Source organism: Pholcus phalangioides, unplaced genomic scaffold (assembly GCF_987345545.1).
Source record: "Pholcus phalangioides strain wild (caught in Gottingen) unplaced genomic scaffold, Ppha-v1.0 ptg000017l_1, whole genome shotgun sequence".
In the NCBI taxonomy this organism is placed as follows: domain Eukaryota; kingdom Metazoa; phylum Arthropoda; class Arachnida; order Araneae; family Pholcidae; genus Pholcus; species Pholcus phalangioides.
Window position 1 is genome coordinate 14,217,459 of NW_028301610.1, and position 17,237 is coordinate 14,234,695.

Below are 17,237 nucleotides of genomic sequence, written 5' to 3' on the forward strand. Positions count from 1 at the left end.
AAGATTGATTTCAACTTTTTATTTATATCTTCTCAAACATGAAAATTAATGTCTCCGTATTGTCTTTTAATGTTCAACTGTATTAAATTCATATAGTTTCAGCTGTTTTAAAATCAATTATGGGTCCGTAAAGTACATCGAAGAAATTCCACAGCTTTAATTAAGCATTTTTTTAAAGCAGTAACACGCAGATGGATAACTTGAATTTCAGGGGGGGGGGGGGATAAAAATACCTAGCACCCCTTGAAAAAAGAAAAAATACAGGGTGTTTCAAAAAGAATCACCCGATTTGAAATGCGTATATTACGAAAAATATTGAACATAGACACTTAAGATTAATTTTATATTAAATGGCTATAATCATAAAGTTTTTTTCACAAACCAAATTAAAGGTGCTCAATATGTCCACCTTTGGATGCACGGCATATGTCTATATATACGGCAGTCAAATTCGCCCCAAACTTTTGAGAGCATGTTTACATACACTGCTGCTGTTATGCGTATCTTCAGTTCTAATGTAACTTGAAGGGATGGCACATAAACGTAATCTTTTATAAACCCCCACAAGAAGAAATCGCACTCTTTAAGGTCTGGCGGTCTTGGAGGCCAGTGATGTTTAACTGAATCGTCAGGTCCCGTACGGCCTATCCATCGTTCAGGAATGCGTTGTTCAAAAATTCTCGACCGTCCAAGCTCCAGTGTGGTGGTTCCCCATCCTACTGGAAGATGAAGTCACCCGAATCGGTTTTTGACTGTGGGAAATGCCAATCTTGACAAGTACTGAAGTGGCGGCCGAAGGAAGAGCGTTAGCGCTTATCTGTCGGCAACTGCGTGAAACTCGAGATTTCCCTCTCTCTACCTATACATTATTCGATCAAAACGGATAAAAAGATAAATAGTTATGATTTTTTAAATCGGATGATTATTTTTGAAACACCCTGTATATTCATTTCTACGGTTCTTTAAATCTGGATTTGTTTTTTCATGAGTTGCGCAGGAAGGCACCATATTGGTTAACTTAGACACGGTTTGTATGTCCCTCAGAGAAAGGAGATATTACGTGATCCAAAAATGCCTCATTGAAGAAAACCCAGGCAGCACCAGTGCCGTCTTAACGCGTGGGCCCACCCGGGCACGGCCCGGGGGCCTCATGGAAAGAGCACTCACAAAAATGAGATCCGGTTGGGTTGAAGTTTTCTAGAATTTACAAGGTAGGGCCTCGGAAAAACCACTTGGCCCGGGGTCTCATGATGCTCTTAAGACGGCCCTGGGCAGCCCCCGGGTATTATAGCTAGTTTTATATATAAATGTGAAAGTATGTATGTTTTTTCTTTATAAAAATCTACAATTTTGGATCAATCGTCGCCAAATTTTGCGTATATACCAAACAGGACCGGGATTGAACCGTAGGCTTCTTTAAAAGTTCGTCAGAGCAGAGCCAAAATTGATTGGTCCAAAATTGTAGATTTTTATAAAGAAAAAACATACATACTTTCACATTTATATATAAAACTAGCTGTGACTGTAACGGGCGAAAAACCGTCCGGCAACAACGGTTCTTGGACCCCAACAGTCACTTTCGGAATGTTTACTTCGGTTGTCGTATTTCCCTAACAAAATGCGTTTCGGACATGCACATGCCTTTACAATGGTTTGCCTCTTCTTTGATGCTGCCAGTATTATGTATAACGGTTTATATGCCTTTATAATAGTTTATCATTTTTTCAATCCTCTCAGTAAATAAAGAAAACCCGGGCAGCGAGGTATCATAGCCATTGGGAAATAAATGGGAATATAAAAAAAAAATCCCGTGTATTCAATGGGATTCAACAGTGAATCACTCACGGCCCGGAACAGTACAAAATACAGCTAACATAGGCTCAGGAACCTGGGAGCTGAAACTAAATCAGTTCCCCAATAAATTTAGTGAGGGAGCTGAGCCGCCCCCCCCCCCAATAACTAATGAATATACAATGCAACGCACCCTTCCCCCTCCTACATACGGGCTTGAATCCCGTATATACGGGACGAATACTGCTCAGCAAGATTTTATCTCTGTTTGCAGATAACATTAAAATCAAGGCAAACTGTACATTTTACCCTTAATAAACATTTCAGCTAATTAGAAAATCCACTCTAATTAATTAAATTGCGATGTGGATGCATTGTTCCTATTAATTAAGAATATGCTAACAGCACCAATTTACATCAGTTTTTGTAAAATATATTTTTTTTCCCAAGATGTTTTTATGGGGGTGAACCATAGAGGGTTAATTAGCGTTTTCATTAATAGTAAAAAACGGAATATATTTCACTTATAAATACATTATCAATGTAATAATTATCAAATGATTACATAATTAATGGAAAAATAATTTTTAAACTTACTTTTAATCCGAGAAAAAGCCGTATAAAACTGTAGGTAACATTAATCAAGTCAAACTGTATATTTTACCCTTAATTTACCATTTTAGCTAATTAAAAAATCTGCTCTAATTAATTAAATTGCTGTGTTTATGTATTGTTTCAAATGAAAATATACAAAAAGCATCAATTTACATTCATTCAATGCATTTTTATGGGGGTGAACCACAGAAGATTAATTAACGTTTTCATTAATATTAAAAAAAAAAACGGAGTATATTTCAATTATAAATAGAGTATCAATATATTAATTATTAAATGATTACATAATTAATTGAAAAAGAATTTTTCAACTCACTTTTAATCCGGGAAGAAGCCGGAAAACTGTAGATGTTAGTACTTTGACAAGTTCCATTAGCAATGAAAAACGTTTGTTTGGGTAACCCGCTCACAAGAAGCGTGACGTCACTAGAAAAAGGGATTTTTCGGGCACCACTCACCGTTAGGAGATAGGGAAAAATCTATCCGCTAGTTGTTCCGACATCGTGTTGGTTCTTCATGACATCACTCTCTTCGGAGGTTGCTAATGTAACAACCATCAGTTTGTCCAATATTATTCGGAATTATATTTCACACACAAAACACACACACACAGAGTAAGTTCTAATTATTCTTTTCCACTGTAGAAATATCAAAGTTTATTAATTAATTAATTTTTCTAATTAACCATCATCATTCTCTCGCGGCTGTCACATGATTTTTCCCCCCAAAAAATTGAAATTTTTGTTAAAAAATAAATGAAATAAAAAGTTTTTTTTTTCTCAGAAGAATCAGCAGCTGATGTTGAAGCGCGCTGTTCACGGCTTCGAACCTCGCACGAAAATAACGACTTCCAGCGCGAGACGCCGTATTTTTCCCAGTGAGTGTGTGTGTGCTAATTAATTATTCACAAAATTAATTGCGGGGAGATTTACACGCATGCGCGCTCCGAATCATGTGAGGAAAAAATACCCCCCTCCCGATGGATTATGGGTAAAAGGGAAAAAAAAGCGTCATGGCGGCGATTAGCTGGGAACGTTAATTAAGAAATTAGGGGAGGATTCGATCGAAATATTTTTAATGAGTTCTTGTATTTAAATATTTTTTTTGTGTTTTTTAATGAATTTCATTTGTTTCAGCGCTGCCATCTAGTGAGAAAGTTTTATTAAAAATCTCCGTAAGTAATATTTATTTATCTAGTAGGACTATTCCACGTGGTCTTGTTTGTTTACATTTATATTGACCGAGTATTTCAGTTATTTATTAAATATTAATTTTATTTATAGTTTTAAATTGGTTTGAGACGCATTATCCGCTTTATTGTTGCTTTTTATCCTCTTGTAAATATTCAAGTTGACTACCTAATGGACTTGACTGGTCAGTATGGCTAGGTGGTCATTTTACAAGGTTTTATTGTAGGCCAGCACATGGTCCGCACGATCTGGAGCAGGGCCTTCAGGCCAGATGGTCTACGGGCCCTTCTATATTGAACTTATAGCATGAAAAAAACAATGATAAGAATTGTCCTTGGCCCCAGGGCTAGAACCCTGTCAGCTCTACCCTTGTGGGGGCCATCTTAAAAGCATCGTGAGCTCCCGAGCAAAGTGATTTTTCGGAGGCCCTTACCTGCTAGAAATGCCTGCTTGTTAGTTTACATGCTTGCTTTCAAAAATTTTCCTATTTCATTTTCGTGAGTACTCTCTGAACCCGAGGCCCCCGGCCGTGCCTAGGTGGAACCATACAGTGTTGTGTCGCCTTAAGACGACACTGCATGGTCTCCCATAAAAGTGGACTTGACAAGGGTCGAGGCTGATTTATGGCTTTGCCGCCCTTCTCCCATTTTATTTCAATTTTTTTGACCGCTGCTTCAAATTCACTATCCTAGACTATAGTCCGCTTAATTCCCACCCCTGTAAATATGCCTGTGTCCAAGTCGCTCTTCCTGTCATTCATTCTTGAATACTTTCTTAGTAAGTTTTTGGTCATTCACTGACTTTGCCACTATTTTGTCTGATGTTTACACTGTCTGGGTTCCTCTTTTGGTCGACCAGTAGTCTGGTCGATGTCTAAGTCACTCTTTTGATTATCCACATGCTGTAGATTACTCTTTTGTTCGTTCGCTGACTTGGTCCCTCGCTCTCCAACCAGGGTTTTAAGCTATATAAAAAAAATTCCTTTTGCAAAAAATCAAAAATGGGGAGAAAAGCTTTAGGAAAATACAGCAATGCTAATGATTGATGGATGTCCAGTCGTTTCGTGCCTCCTGTACACATTTTTGCGAAAGTGGCTACTACTACTTTTGCCTTCTAAGATTTTCTTTCACATTTTGCAAAAAATGCAACCCTAGCTTAAACCCTGTCTCCAACACATGCTTTTAATCATTGTTATGATTTCATTCTCTAAGACACTCTTTTAGTCACCCACTGATCTGATCGATCACACTCCAGGCCATTCTTCTGGGTGCTCACATGCTTGTACACTGGTATGGTCACTGACATGCTTGTAACTGTTGTCCTTCACATGCATGCACACTATTTTGGGTTGCCCACATATGTGCGCACTCTCTAGGTCAGTGGTTCTCAACCTTTTCAAGTCCACGGCCTGGTTTTATTAATTTTTGTGAGTTGAAGGCCCGGTCAAACACGACCAACGGAAAATGAATGAAGAAAAATGAAACGGCTAATGTACCAGGCCGCGGCCCAGTGGTTGAAAAACACTGCTCTAAGTCACTCTTCTTGTCACTCACGTGCTTGCATATTTTCTTGGTTACTCACTAACCTAATCGTTCGCTCTCTACACAGGCTGTGTGGTTTACCACCTGTGACCTATAAAACTTTTGCTGCGATTCTAATTTTCTTGACCACTCATTCCTCAAATTTGTCATTCTTCTGAACTTGCTGCAAAAGCCCACCTGTAAGTACACTTCAGGGGATGATTCTTATATTTTTTGCTTTTATTTTTACACTATAAATTCACTAGGTCTGTGTAGACTAGTCTTGCCTGGGGGTCCTAGGATATCGGTAAAAATTGATTGATTTCTTGATCTATATGACCCCCACAATCAAGATAATTGATTATTATTGATTTTTTAATATTATCAAAAGACCTTTGTATTGTTTTATTACAGAATTTCAACAGTATAAAATTGAATGCAATGCCAAATATGTATGTTGTATTATTTACTAAATATAAATATTCACAACTTTTTCGGTGTGATTGAAAACTCAAAACACTTTTTTTTGGGAAGACCTCTAATTATTTGTGCTTGCTATCATTACTCTGATAACACTGAACAACCAATTTCGACAAAGTTTCTGTTTTTGAAACAAAAATGGTAATTTTTATTGAACTTGATATGCTGAATACGGATTTGACCGTAAAAAAACTGGATTGGCTATGGTTTTCTCTGAAATCGCACATAGGCCTATAATAACACACTGCATTAAAACAATACATTAATACAGTTGAACCTAGTTATAGTGCCCCAATTTTGCACCAATCCCACTAGCACCAAAAATTTTCAACGAACAAATCTTTCATTTCTAGGGATTACACGTGTTAAACTGTGATCCGATATAGCACCACAATTCTGCAAAATACTGTCGTTAAATTCGGGTTCAACTATATTTCGAAAACAAAATAAATAGCTATACAGCAAAAACAACACAAATATATAGAACCTTAAACCAATACATAAAGGTACACCATTCAATTACATTGGGCAAGTTTACTAGCTACATGCTTGCATTTTACTTGCTAAACAATGCTGAAGTCACTATGTAATAATGTTGTCTAGTAAACTAGCCGCTCGCTCTGCTAGTGCAAATGAAGTTGAAGAGTGGGCTACATTTCTCGCTACTCACCAGCGGTTTTATCTCCCAAGTGTAATATGGGTGTGGCTACTTTTTTTTTATCTCGTTTTGGCTTACAATAAAAAAGAAAGACCTCAACAATAAAAAAGAGGAATGGGAAGAAAATGACTTGCTCACTCATCTAGTGAGTGATTTTACCAGTAGTGTGTAATTGAAACTTGCTGCACTACTTGAAACCACTTCGCTTTGTAACAATACTCATAGACCCCTGGTGGAAAACAGTCCTATTCCGCTTACCAACAATTTTACTCGCCAGAGAATATCTAGTAAGCTCTCTCAAATGTAATTGAGCCTTAATGTAGTACAAACAAGAAACACAAAAATACATAAACACAAATGTATTACAACATAATAGTTTATTTATTGGCATCTGACACATACTTCATTTTGCATTACACTTAAGTAGCATCTCTTACAATTGTCCAACAGTAGTTGGCCAGCATCACGGTTGACAATTTTCTCTGATAACAGTGTGTTGTATGGTTTTTACCACTTTTTTCATTATACAGTAATGTTCGTTAAAAGCTTTTTAACTGTCAACAGAGTAATATCTAAAAAACAAAAGCCAATAAATCCATTTCATGATGATATTAGTGTTCAGCAGGTTGATATCATTCTGAATTGTGTATTTTCACGTCATACACGGCTTCATAATTGTTCAGTAATAGGCCTACTGCTTGTAAAGCACTTTTTTAACACTTAAAATGGTAATATCTCCAGAACCCAGAACGAGAGTCAATAAAACTTTTTCTTGATGATATTCATGATTTTTAATAGCAAAATATATTGTATTCCTAATAATGTATTGGGGTTAAACTATTAAAACCCAGTCTGATAGCCGTTCTTTTCCGATTTCTAACACTTGGCTGCAAAAGCTATGGGCTCGAATATTAGTTGGAGCATGATTATCTTTTTCTGGTTCTTCTGAAAGCTTTATTTACCATTTATACTGTACTTCGGTCTAGGCTCCATAGACAATTGCTAATTTTACTCATTGTCATGGTTAAGGAGCAGTGGCCAGGGAAAAACTTCAAGTTATCTTTAGTTTCACCCCTCCAACTAACCTCATCGACCTACATGAATGAATGATCGACCTACACTAAAGCATTCAGTGTTCAAGAGCCATGTGTAAACTTTGACCAGGTCTTGACAAATTCCCGGCACCAGATCACCATAGTGATAAGAAAATCAGTTTTGGCCCCTAAATTTTTCCACATGTGGCTGCTAAATTGGATTCTAAGGGTGACACAAAATTTTCTGTCATTTCAGCGACTTCCAATACAATAATGGGTCATTAAATCTCAGAAAAATTGAAAAAAAACTATTTAGAACACTTTTTTTTCTTGAGAAAAAAAAAAATCATGCTTTTCTCTTAAAAAATTTAGCTGGTGACTAGATACAATTTGTCAATCCCGGATTTAGACAGATAATGAGTAACAGTATTTAAAATATCATGAATTGACTATTTTGTAAGCCTCATTCAAAATATATCTAGATCCCAGAATCATCATTCAACATCTCTTTAGTATTCACACAATTCCGAACACTGTTGTTCTTGGGCACTGTTTAAATCTAGAGGGGTCTGATTAGTGTTGCAGCCTGGCGAGGTTCACCATAAACTCATTGAGTGGGTGAGTGCTTTTCTAGGTGTGTTGGATATTGTAAGTATATATATTGTGAGTGGTGTGAGAAACAGTTTTTTCAGAACTTTTCTTAGTAAATTGGTGCTGATTTCGATAAGAGATAAGTAAAGTGTGTTTACGTTTTTAGAGTAGTTTGCTTGGTATCATGAGGTTCTATGTTTCTTTAGCTATTTATTAAGTAGGAAGAAAGTTTGGTTGCTGTGGACAAAAATTCAGTAATTGCCACGAGTTGTCGTTTGGGGTCAACCACCCCGCTGGTGTTCAGTATTGTCCTTAATGTTCTGTTATGGGAAATTTTGTGAATAAATACATATTACTGTTCTATTATCGCTAAAATATAGATTACTTATATCAGGTCTTCTTAACCCTTTTATGAATCCCCTGTTACCAACCATAGAAGATAGTATCTAAGAAGGAGAAGACTGGACTTTAACATATGATGATATTTTGATTGAAGAGGAAAGCTCAAGTGTAAATGCACTTAATTAAAAACCTGTAGTTGGATCAATTCTATTGATGTGGAAATTTCTACACCATCTGCTTCTGGAATGATGTCATTTAAACAAATTTCTTCCACTCCTAACTTAAAAGTGGTAAAACCTGGTTCAAGACAGCAACATTTAGTGGTTTTCACATGGACACCAAATAAAAAATCCCTTGAAGATGCATCTAAAGAAAAAGAATTAAGACTCAAAGTAAAAGAACTACAGGAAAAGATTAAGGAAATGATGGACAAAAGCCGGGTGAGAATCTCAGAATAAAAGGAAAAAGCAAATTAAGGAAGATTAATTCAAAGATTAACAAGACCAAACCAGAAGAAATGAAAACCCAAGAAAAACTATCCAAAATCAAACCTCCAATACGACTTTAGGGAAAAAAGTGCAGAAGAAACATGTCTTTCTAATCATCATTGGAAGATAATATTGATAAAACATTATGTAATGACAACGTATTAGATGACGTTGATCTAACGACCTTCATGGAGCTTCCTGGTACTTCAAGAGAGGAGTCTAATGCAAACAACAATTGTCTTATGTGTGGTGAATTTCGGTAGGAACAAAGAACTCTGGTTCAGGTATCATTTGTGTTCTGGTTGATGCACTCGGAGTGCGTTGGTGCGGAGACTGCAGAAAATTTTATCCAGCATTTTTGGTATGCAGCATTAGGTTAAGCAAGTTTCAACTCTGCTGCTGATGTTTACTTTTGTAATTTTTTAAGAACATAGATACGAATGCTACTTAAATTTTTAGAACAATAAAAGTATTCATATTGATTAAAAATAATTACTAGCTTTATGTTCACCTTAGTTGTATATTTTCACAGGAACAGTTGATTATGTCATTTAATTAATTTAATAAAAAACTACGTAATTTATCCTACATTTCTTACTTAGCTGATCCTGTTCGGTAATGCCTTGGACCTTGGGGCAATTCCGAACAGTGTAAGCTCTTACAAATAAAAAACATATTTTTATGATAATTTTAACTATAGTCAGATGTTTTGTAGTTTTTTAGTAGGTAATGAAACAGTATCTACCTACAGTCAATTTGTTAATGAACTATTACAAATAATTGAGTAATTATAGATTTTGCTTAAGTGTTCAGCATTAGCCCACTCTCCCCCATTTTTAATTATTTTGCTTTAAAAGTTATAGGCCGATATTCTTATCTTACTATTATAGTGTACAGGTGTGCAATTTTAGAACTAGTATTAATTTGTTTACGACCATTTTTTTTTTAAATTAAAGATTGCTGAATGAAAAAGTGAAACCAGAGAGTAAAAACAAATTCAGTCAAACTCAGATATGATTTTCCTCAATTTAATGAACTTGTTTTAAAAGTGCTCGAGCAAATATTTATGATCATCTTGACACCTTTTTAACGATTTTCCTCAATTTATCAAATGAGCATTTTGGTTCCATTTGAAAGTTTGTTCATCCTGAAATATTTTTTATAAAAATGTTTCTTTGGAAGTGAGGAATGCTTTTAATCACCAGAGGGTATGATACAGTGAAACCTTGCTATACAATGATACTCGATATAACGATAAATCCCTTTACAACGCCGGTTCCCAACCTTTTCTAACTCACAGAGTCTTTTTCAGTGTATAATTTCTGTGGCCTTTTTAGTATATTATTTATATGGCGGTACCCTTTAGGTCTTTTTTTTTTTTTTTTTTTTATCAATTTTATTGATTTATTTTATTATCCTTGAGTGGCTGTGGAGCCCCAGTTGAGAGCTGCTGCTCGACAACAATATTTCTTCTTGGTTCACAGAGTATTGTTACATCGAGGTTTCACTGTATTCCGTGAAGAAGCCTCTTCCAGCAGTGTAGTATCACAGTGAAGGAGTCCTCGTATAACGGAGATGTTCCTTGAGCATGCGCTATTTGGAAAATATATTATTCACATAGTATATAATCCCCGGAAGCCTAGTATGGATATAATTAATATTTTTTTCTTCTACACTATACAGAAGCCTGTGAAAAATTCTTGCTTGGGAGCCCACCGAAGACCCTAGTCTAAGGATCAAGACCTCTTCAAACGAAAACTATTTGTATGAAAAAAAAAGAGAAAATTACACAACTCATTCCTATCAAAAAACAGTTTGGGGGAAGAAATTTCAGAAAGTTCCAGCATCTCTGATTATTCGGAACCTCAAACTTCCAAGACTCCAACTCGAATTATTAAGACTCTGCTGTATAATTACGCCTAATGAGCTGATAACAGTAAATACAGACAGGCAGATACAGAATTTTATTGTGAGGCCATGAGCCTATTACAATTTCATGATGTTACAAATATGCGCGAATGGTTGTTTTCACAATTCACGTTTGCCAAGTTCCACTGTAGGCTTATATTGCCATCTTACGCCTAAAAGCAGTGTCTCAAAAAACTAAGGAAACTGAAATATTGTCGATTTCCTTAGGATTTTAACCGTTTTTTGAAATACGACTTATTTCTTATGCGTTTTTTTTTTGCTATTTCTAAATAAGGTATGACCTCCATGCTTAGGAATAATGTCAGGTAACTTACCAACATTACTAAGCTGGAAAAACGTAAAAATGAAAAAAAAATTGAGATTCCTTTTAGGCTTAGGAGGGCAGTATATATAGTCAAACCCCGATTCAACAAATCGGCTAAAACCACAATTTTTATTCATTAAATCAAGAGAAATCGTTGTATCGGGTTGAAATCAACACAAATGTATGCACAGCAATTTCTAAACAATTAGATGAAGCAATTCATTCAATCAGAGTTTGTTATATTGGGCTGACTATATGTAGGCCTATTTTTTCTGTGATGTAGGAAATTATCATTTCCGAAGTAGAGTGGATCTTGTGTACAAATTTCTAGAAAAAACTTAAAAAATGTAAGAAAACACTTAAAACAGGAAATCTCAATTGTTAGTAAAAGTTGGGATAAAAAAACCAGTAGCAACCCTACTTACTTCAAGCAATAAAGTAATTCCAGCAGGGGCGTAGCCAGAAATTTCGTTCGGGGGGGGGGGGGAACCAGACCCCCAAGTCCCTCCCCCCTCGCTACGCCCTTGAATTCCAGGGGTGCTCGAGTCCATGCTCACAACATCTCTTCCTCAGACACCACTGATCTTGGCTGTAGGAAATTTTTTTTTTTGATTCTGAAAAGTTTCTTTTTTCTCTCTACAGGGAATGAATCGTTGACTTTCAAATAGTGATTTCTGTAATAACCTTAACCTGAGTTTTGTATGGGCAGGTGGATCATTTACCCAGGGGCCCATAATTTTGGTTTTACTGTGTTATTTACCAGTATTATAGGCCCAATACACTCAAGCTTGGTTATAACAATGTTGAAGGGAACTCAATTTTGTATAGCCCTCTTGTGCAGAAAATGGGCGGGGGAAGGGGTGACAGAAATTATCAATGATCAAGATTTTGTCATTACAACCGAGGTTGAGATTACTAGCATGTAATATGTTATCAGATGCTACTGTGGAGTGGGTATTCCATCCTTATATATAAATTTATGCAGAAATAAACAAAGCTGCCACCACCACTTTGGAGATAATTTTCATATTCAGAGAAGCAGAACTCTAGAAAATGTCTCAGAAATCAATTTTTTGCAAAGATGAGACAAGCTTTTCAACACTGACATGCAAGATCGATTGCACAGAGTTAGTTATTGTGATCCCTGAAGAAATACTTCTAGCTTACTGTGGATACTAAAATGAAAAAGAAATATATAGGCCTATAGACTATATATTTATATAGATCCACACTTTTTTGAGAAATTATTCATTTTCATAATGTACTTTGTGTGTGCATGTAAAATTAGCAATTTATATATTACAACAAATCCTGGTTTTACCACCATAGCTGTTAATAAAAAAAAAGCAGGCAGACATTTCATGAGTTTTTCTATAGGTTCTGATAATTTCTTGGAAAAACACAATAAACACGGAAACAGAACTGCTGAGAAAATTATCATTAGATTGTTCTCTATAGCAGTCTGCTGGGACCACCGGTTATTGGTGTTAAAACTGAGGTAATGACAGAGTTTGACTGTTTTTACTACACATAAATGAACCAAACCCTTTCACATAACTGATGGCTTTTAAATAACAAATGGAGCTAAGAAACTTCAATTTTATGAGATCAAGTTTATTGCGCTGAGAAATAGCAATTATGTTATTAAAACCAAAAAAAGGGGTAATTTTCTTCACATTTCCCCATAGCTCCTTAAAAAGTATTAATTTTGATCTCTTGTGTCCAATTAGGATAGCAGGTATTATTTAATATATTACACTGCAAATTTCATTTATATGTTTAATTTGTTTAATACGTTTTCACTACTTGTGTATTGTCCTGTTGTAAAGTTTTTTGTGTCTCAAAACTTTCTCATCTTCATAGCATTCCATAAAATGTTCTGATGGGCAACCTGTACGAGGCTTTGGGATTATCCACATCTGCATCTAGAGAAGAAATAAAGAAGTGTTACCATCAGTTGCTTCTTCTGTATCATCCAGACAAGACTGCTGGTGATAGAGATAAGTTTCAGAAGATTGAAGAGGCATGGAGGATATTAGGAAATGATGTATCAAGAAAAGTGTATGATGCCAAACTTAAGTGCACTGATACCCAATTTTTACCAGTTCATGATGAAGTTTTACTGTGTGATATGATACATAATAGAGAATTAGGAGTTTATGAAAGGAAATGTCGCTGTGGGGGTGTGTTTATTCTTTCTGAAGATGAATCAAACTCTCAAGAACTCATCTTAGTTGATTGTGATAGTTGCTCATTGACCATTCTTGTTAAAAAATAGCAAAAACGAATCTTGAGACATATTTGTACTATAGCAGGGTTCTTCAAAACAACTTAAAGGCTATCAGTGATCTGCTAGAAAATCAACTGATTGTGAGAGCTTTACAAATTATAGTAGCCGATAGCCCTGTAAAATTATTGTATTGTAAGACTTGACAAATCAAAAAAATATTTAAAAAATATTTAGTTGCCAGTCAAATTTCTTGAGAGCCAAGCATGGTTTTGAGAGAAACAGTCCTGAATAATGTTTCTGAAACGCCACTACCTTTATAAGTGAAAATGTTTTCTTGTCCAGAGTAAAACCCTGTATACCTATTTATTCATCTCTGTTAATCTATTAATCTCTTCAATGATATATATATATAGGTTTTGTTTAGCTCTATGAGAAAGACCCGGAAGATTTTTCTGACATATCACGGAAAAAGTTAAGGGGGACCACCCCTCTCGGAAGGGTTGGCTGAAGAACGACGAGTGACCATTTCAGAAAAGTTTTACTTTATAAAACAATATATCTTTAATCTGGTGGTAAGATATTCTACCTTTCATCGGGTAACATGATACTTTTGAAGCATGTTTGACATACCTTCATCGGGCATCACAGAATATCAGGACCCATTTACATGTGCAATATTTCGGTAGCATTGGGAGTTCTAACATCTGCTTGGCGACTTATGGTCTTAATCTAGCTCGGGTGTAGCATGTCTTCTCAGGGCCCTCTTAAATGAGAAAGTTATGCAAAATAAATGTACATCATTTGTGAGGTGTTCCATTTGTTCTTGGTTTCCCCATTCTTGTTATGACCCTGATCTAGCCTAATGATTCGGATTAAGGTCTTCCTTGTCACTTATGGAATATTGTAATCTAATAGAGAGTTTGTGTCTCTGTACAACCATGTTTAAGTACCTATATGTAACTTATCTGAATGAATGAATGCCAGAACTTTGCAACTGGACTTATCCCGTTGCCGAGATCTCTTCCAGCCCAGCTTCGTGGCAGAGTCTGGAACACTTTATTTTGTCAAAAAAAAAAAAAAAAGTTGCAAAAGTTTTACAACATATTTTTCCCGGACAATTGGGTACTGTCACGATTAACAAATTTTGTGGTGATTACAGACGAGATGGGATTGAGAGTTGGATAAAAGTTTCAGGGTATAGTTAAGACGGATGAATGTACACATATTAGGATGAAGATATGTCTTAAAAGCAATTGAGCCCCCCCCCCCCATGCCATCTCATCTGTTATCTTACACTTGCCATATTATATACACAGGATACAAAAAGAAATGAAAATCTTATTGTGAAATAGATATATATATATATCCATCGGAGCGAGTCATCTCGCTTAACACCTTATTTGTGAGCAAATGGGGTTGATTGTATGTAACTTATCTGTAATTATTATACATTATTGCAGTTGCAAAATTAAGTAATAGTTTTTATGTGTTCAATATTAATATAGAATAAAAACATGTCATATATTTGAGCCTTTTTTTTTTATTGTAGATGTTTGAAACAGTGTATTTTTGCATAAATGTGCACATCGTGAATAGTCATGATTTTGAAACTTCCCCCCCCCCCCCCCTCTAAAAAAAATCAGTCAAAAGATATTTCTCTTACATATTTAGTATTTTCTACGAATTGTTTTTTTTTTCGAGATTACCGAAAAAATGGCGTACTCGTTTTTGTCGAATACGCGTGACACGAACAGCTCCTGTTGTGAGTTTCTCTTGTTTGAACAATGCACTCGTCATGCGTTTTGTCGAATCAAAATCGCTATTGAAGTTATACTGACAACGACGAATTTGTCAGGATTGCAAAACACAGAAGGAAATGGGTAATTTTACCCAAAAAAAAAAAATAATTTACCAACTTTTATGATACCTGAGCGATCACGGCTCTGTGAAAGAGATAATTTGAAACGTTATTGAATATAGCAGCACGTATATTCTAGTAATGACTTCTCATTATTTTAAGTCCTTAACGTGATTCTGATGGCGAAAAAAGAGTGCGTTATGCATATCACGTTTTTTTTTTAAAAAAAAAAAAAGTTAAAAAATAACTAGTATTTCACTGATAATCCCTTAACGACGGGATATTGCCCTCAGGTATTATCACCTGCCTCAAAAACGCTCCGGTGAACCATTTTCACGTCGCTCTATTATCTCGTGTTTTCTACTTCAAATATGTTCCCAAAGTTCCATTGTTCTAACTTCTGCTTATTTTAGAGACTCTCTTTTTCACTTCTTCATCGAGGATTAAGCGAAATAGAAACTTCACGGCTATGAGCACATCAAGTGAAATTAGTGTAGAAGCACGTGCGACTGGGACATGCGTATCCGCATCGCTACCATCTGATCACGGATTTTCATTATTATCAAGGCTTTTAAAAAGTGAGCTCGAAGCTATAAAAGATGGTCTCAGTTTAGCAATTAACATTAAAAATCCGTTACTTCTTGCACTTACAGAGAATCATGATCACCTTTGGAATTATTACGACGTGCAAGATGATAAAATTTACACAACATAGTGTCATAGTGAAAGTCTCGGATGTGAGAATTTTCTTTTAACGATCTCTTATGATAAATTGTTTTATACTTAGTTGAAAGTTCTATCAAACGAATGTAGAGAATCGGGGCCGCCCTTACCAGACGCAGGTCTTTTTTTTCGGAAATAACAATGTCATTCTTATGTGTGGGTGTCAAATACATCATTGTTTCTTAAATGCCGTTTAATTTAGAAATAACCAGACGTAGGGTCTGGTAAGGGCGGCCCTGTTTCTCTACATTCGTTGGATATTCTCTCCGATGCAAAAATAATAGTGGGGAGCTATTCAGAGACATCTGAATACGTAATTTCATTCTTCCTTGGCTCCGATTCTATGGGAGGGGGGGGGGGATCACGCATCCAAAAATTTATACTTTATTACAAAACAGACTGGAATGCTAAAAAATTGACAAAAAAAATTATAACACAAATGTAAATTAATAAAAAAAAAGTTTCAAACTGAAGAAAATTTTTAATTGTCGGAAGAAAACGAATTCCAAAACCAATTAAAATTAGGTCTTATATATAATGAGAAAAATTGAGAACTGATGAAAATCGATGAATTAAAAATGAAAAAAAATTTCAGCAACTACGTGAAAATTTAGAGTTGATGAGAAATATATTTTTAGAATTAAAATGAAAATTCGAAATATAAAGGAAAGAAATAATTCTCAAGGAATATACGACGAAAGTTCAGAATTGATGAAATATTTTAAAGTTTATTAAAAAAAACAATTCTAAATTAATGGAAATTCAGAAATTATATATGAAAATGTAGAATTGCAGAATTCAGTCTAGATAATGTAGGATTCGAGAATTAGTTCTTTCCAAATGATGATTCAGAATTACTTCTTTCTACATGAAAAATGCCGGTTTTCACAATGGATGAAAACGCAAATTTTGAAAATTCAGAATTTACGAAAGAAATCGTAAGTGCGGGGTTCGGTGTGCGACAGGTTCGGTCGCACACCCCTAAGGGCGGCTCTGTAGAGAAAAATCAATCGCATTTGAATTGTTGTCCTGTCGGTGAAATTATGGTGAGGTAATGAACCAAAAATAAACCGGCCCGAAAGATGACAAGGAGAAATGTCTGTAGGTGCCTCCCGTGCTGATAATGAAGTGCAGTTAGAGGCCGTAAAAAAAAACATGAGGCATCCATGCGCACAGAGACTAAAGATTCCGATTGCATCTGTACATTTCTCGTACAGCACCATCCAAATGAATGCGATTTCTCGCATGACGGAACAAAAGACGAGTATACACACTTGGCCTTGCTTTCTTTGCATTCTCTCACTAGACGGAATGATCTTACGATTGGAGATTTGTATGATATACTTTTTTTTCGGGAATAACATTGCTATTCTTATCTGTGGGTGTCAAATACATATTTTTTTAATTACATCAATTATTGTTTCTTAAATGCCGTTTAATTGAGAAATAACAAGCAAGAGATAATAATGCACGGTTATTGATTA

General features: G+C 35.5%; 1 protein-coding gene and 1 long non-coding RNA gene across 3 annotated transcripts in view; one reads left to right on the plus strand and one right to left on the minus strand.

Moving 5' to 3' along the window:
* LOC149072421 (zinc finger homeobox protein 4-like) overlaps positions 1 to 2,779 on the minus strand; it is a 270,194-nt gene extending 267,415 nt beyond the window's left edge. For both annotated transcript variants that reach the window (XM_089246749.1, XM_089246745.1), the window contains exon 1: positions 2,723 to 2,779. The gene's annotated coding sequence lies outside the window, so the exon portion shown is untranslated. The remainder of the gene's footprint in view (positions 1 to 2,722) is intronic.
* Positions 2,780 to 3,396: 617 nt separating this feature from the next.
* Positions 3,397 to 14,696, plus strand: LOC149072422 (uncharacterized). The gene is made up of 2 exons (XR_016194413.1): positions 3,397 to 3,580; positions 12,806 to 14,696. It is a non-coding gene; the product is annotated as an uncharacterized LOC149072422 (long non-coding RNA).
* The last annotated feature ends 2,541 nt before the right edge of the window (positions 14,697 to 17,237 follow it).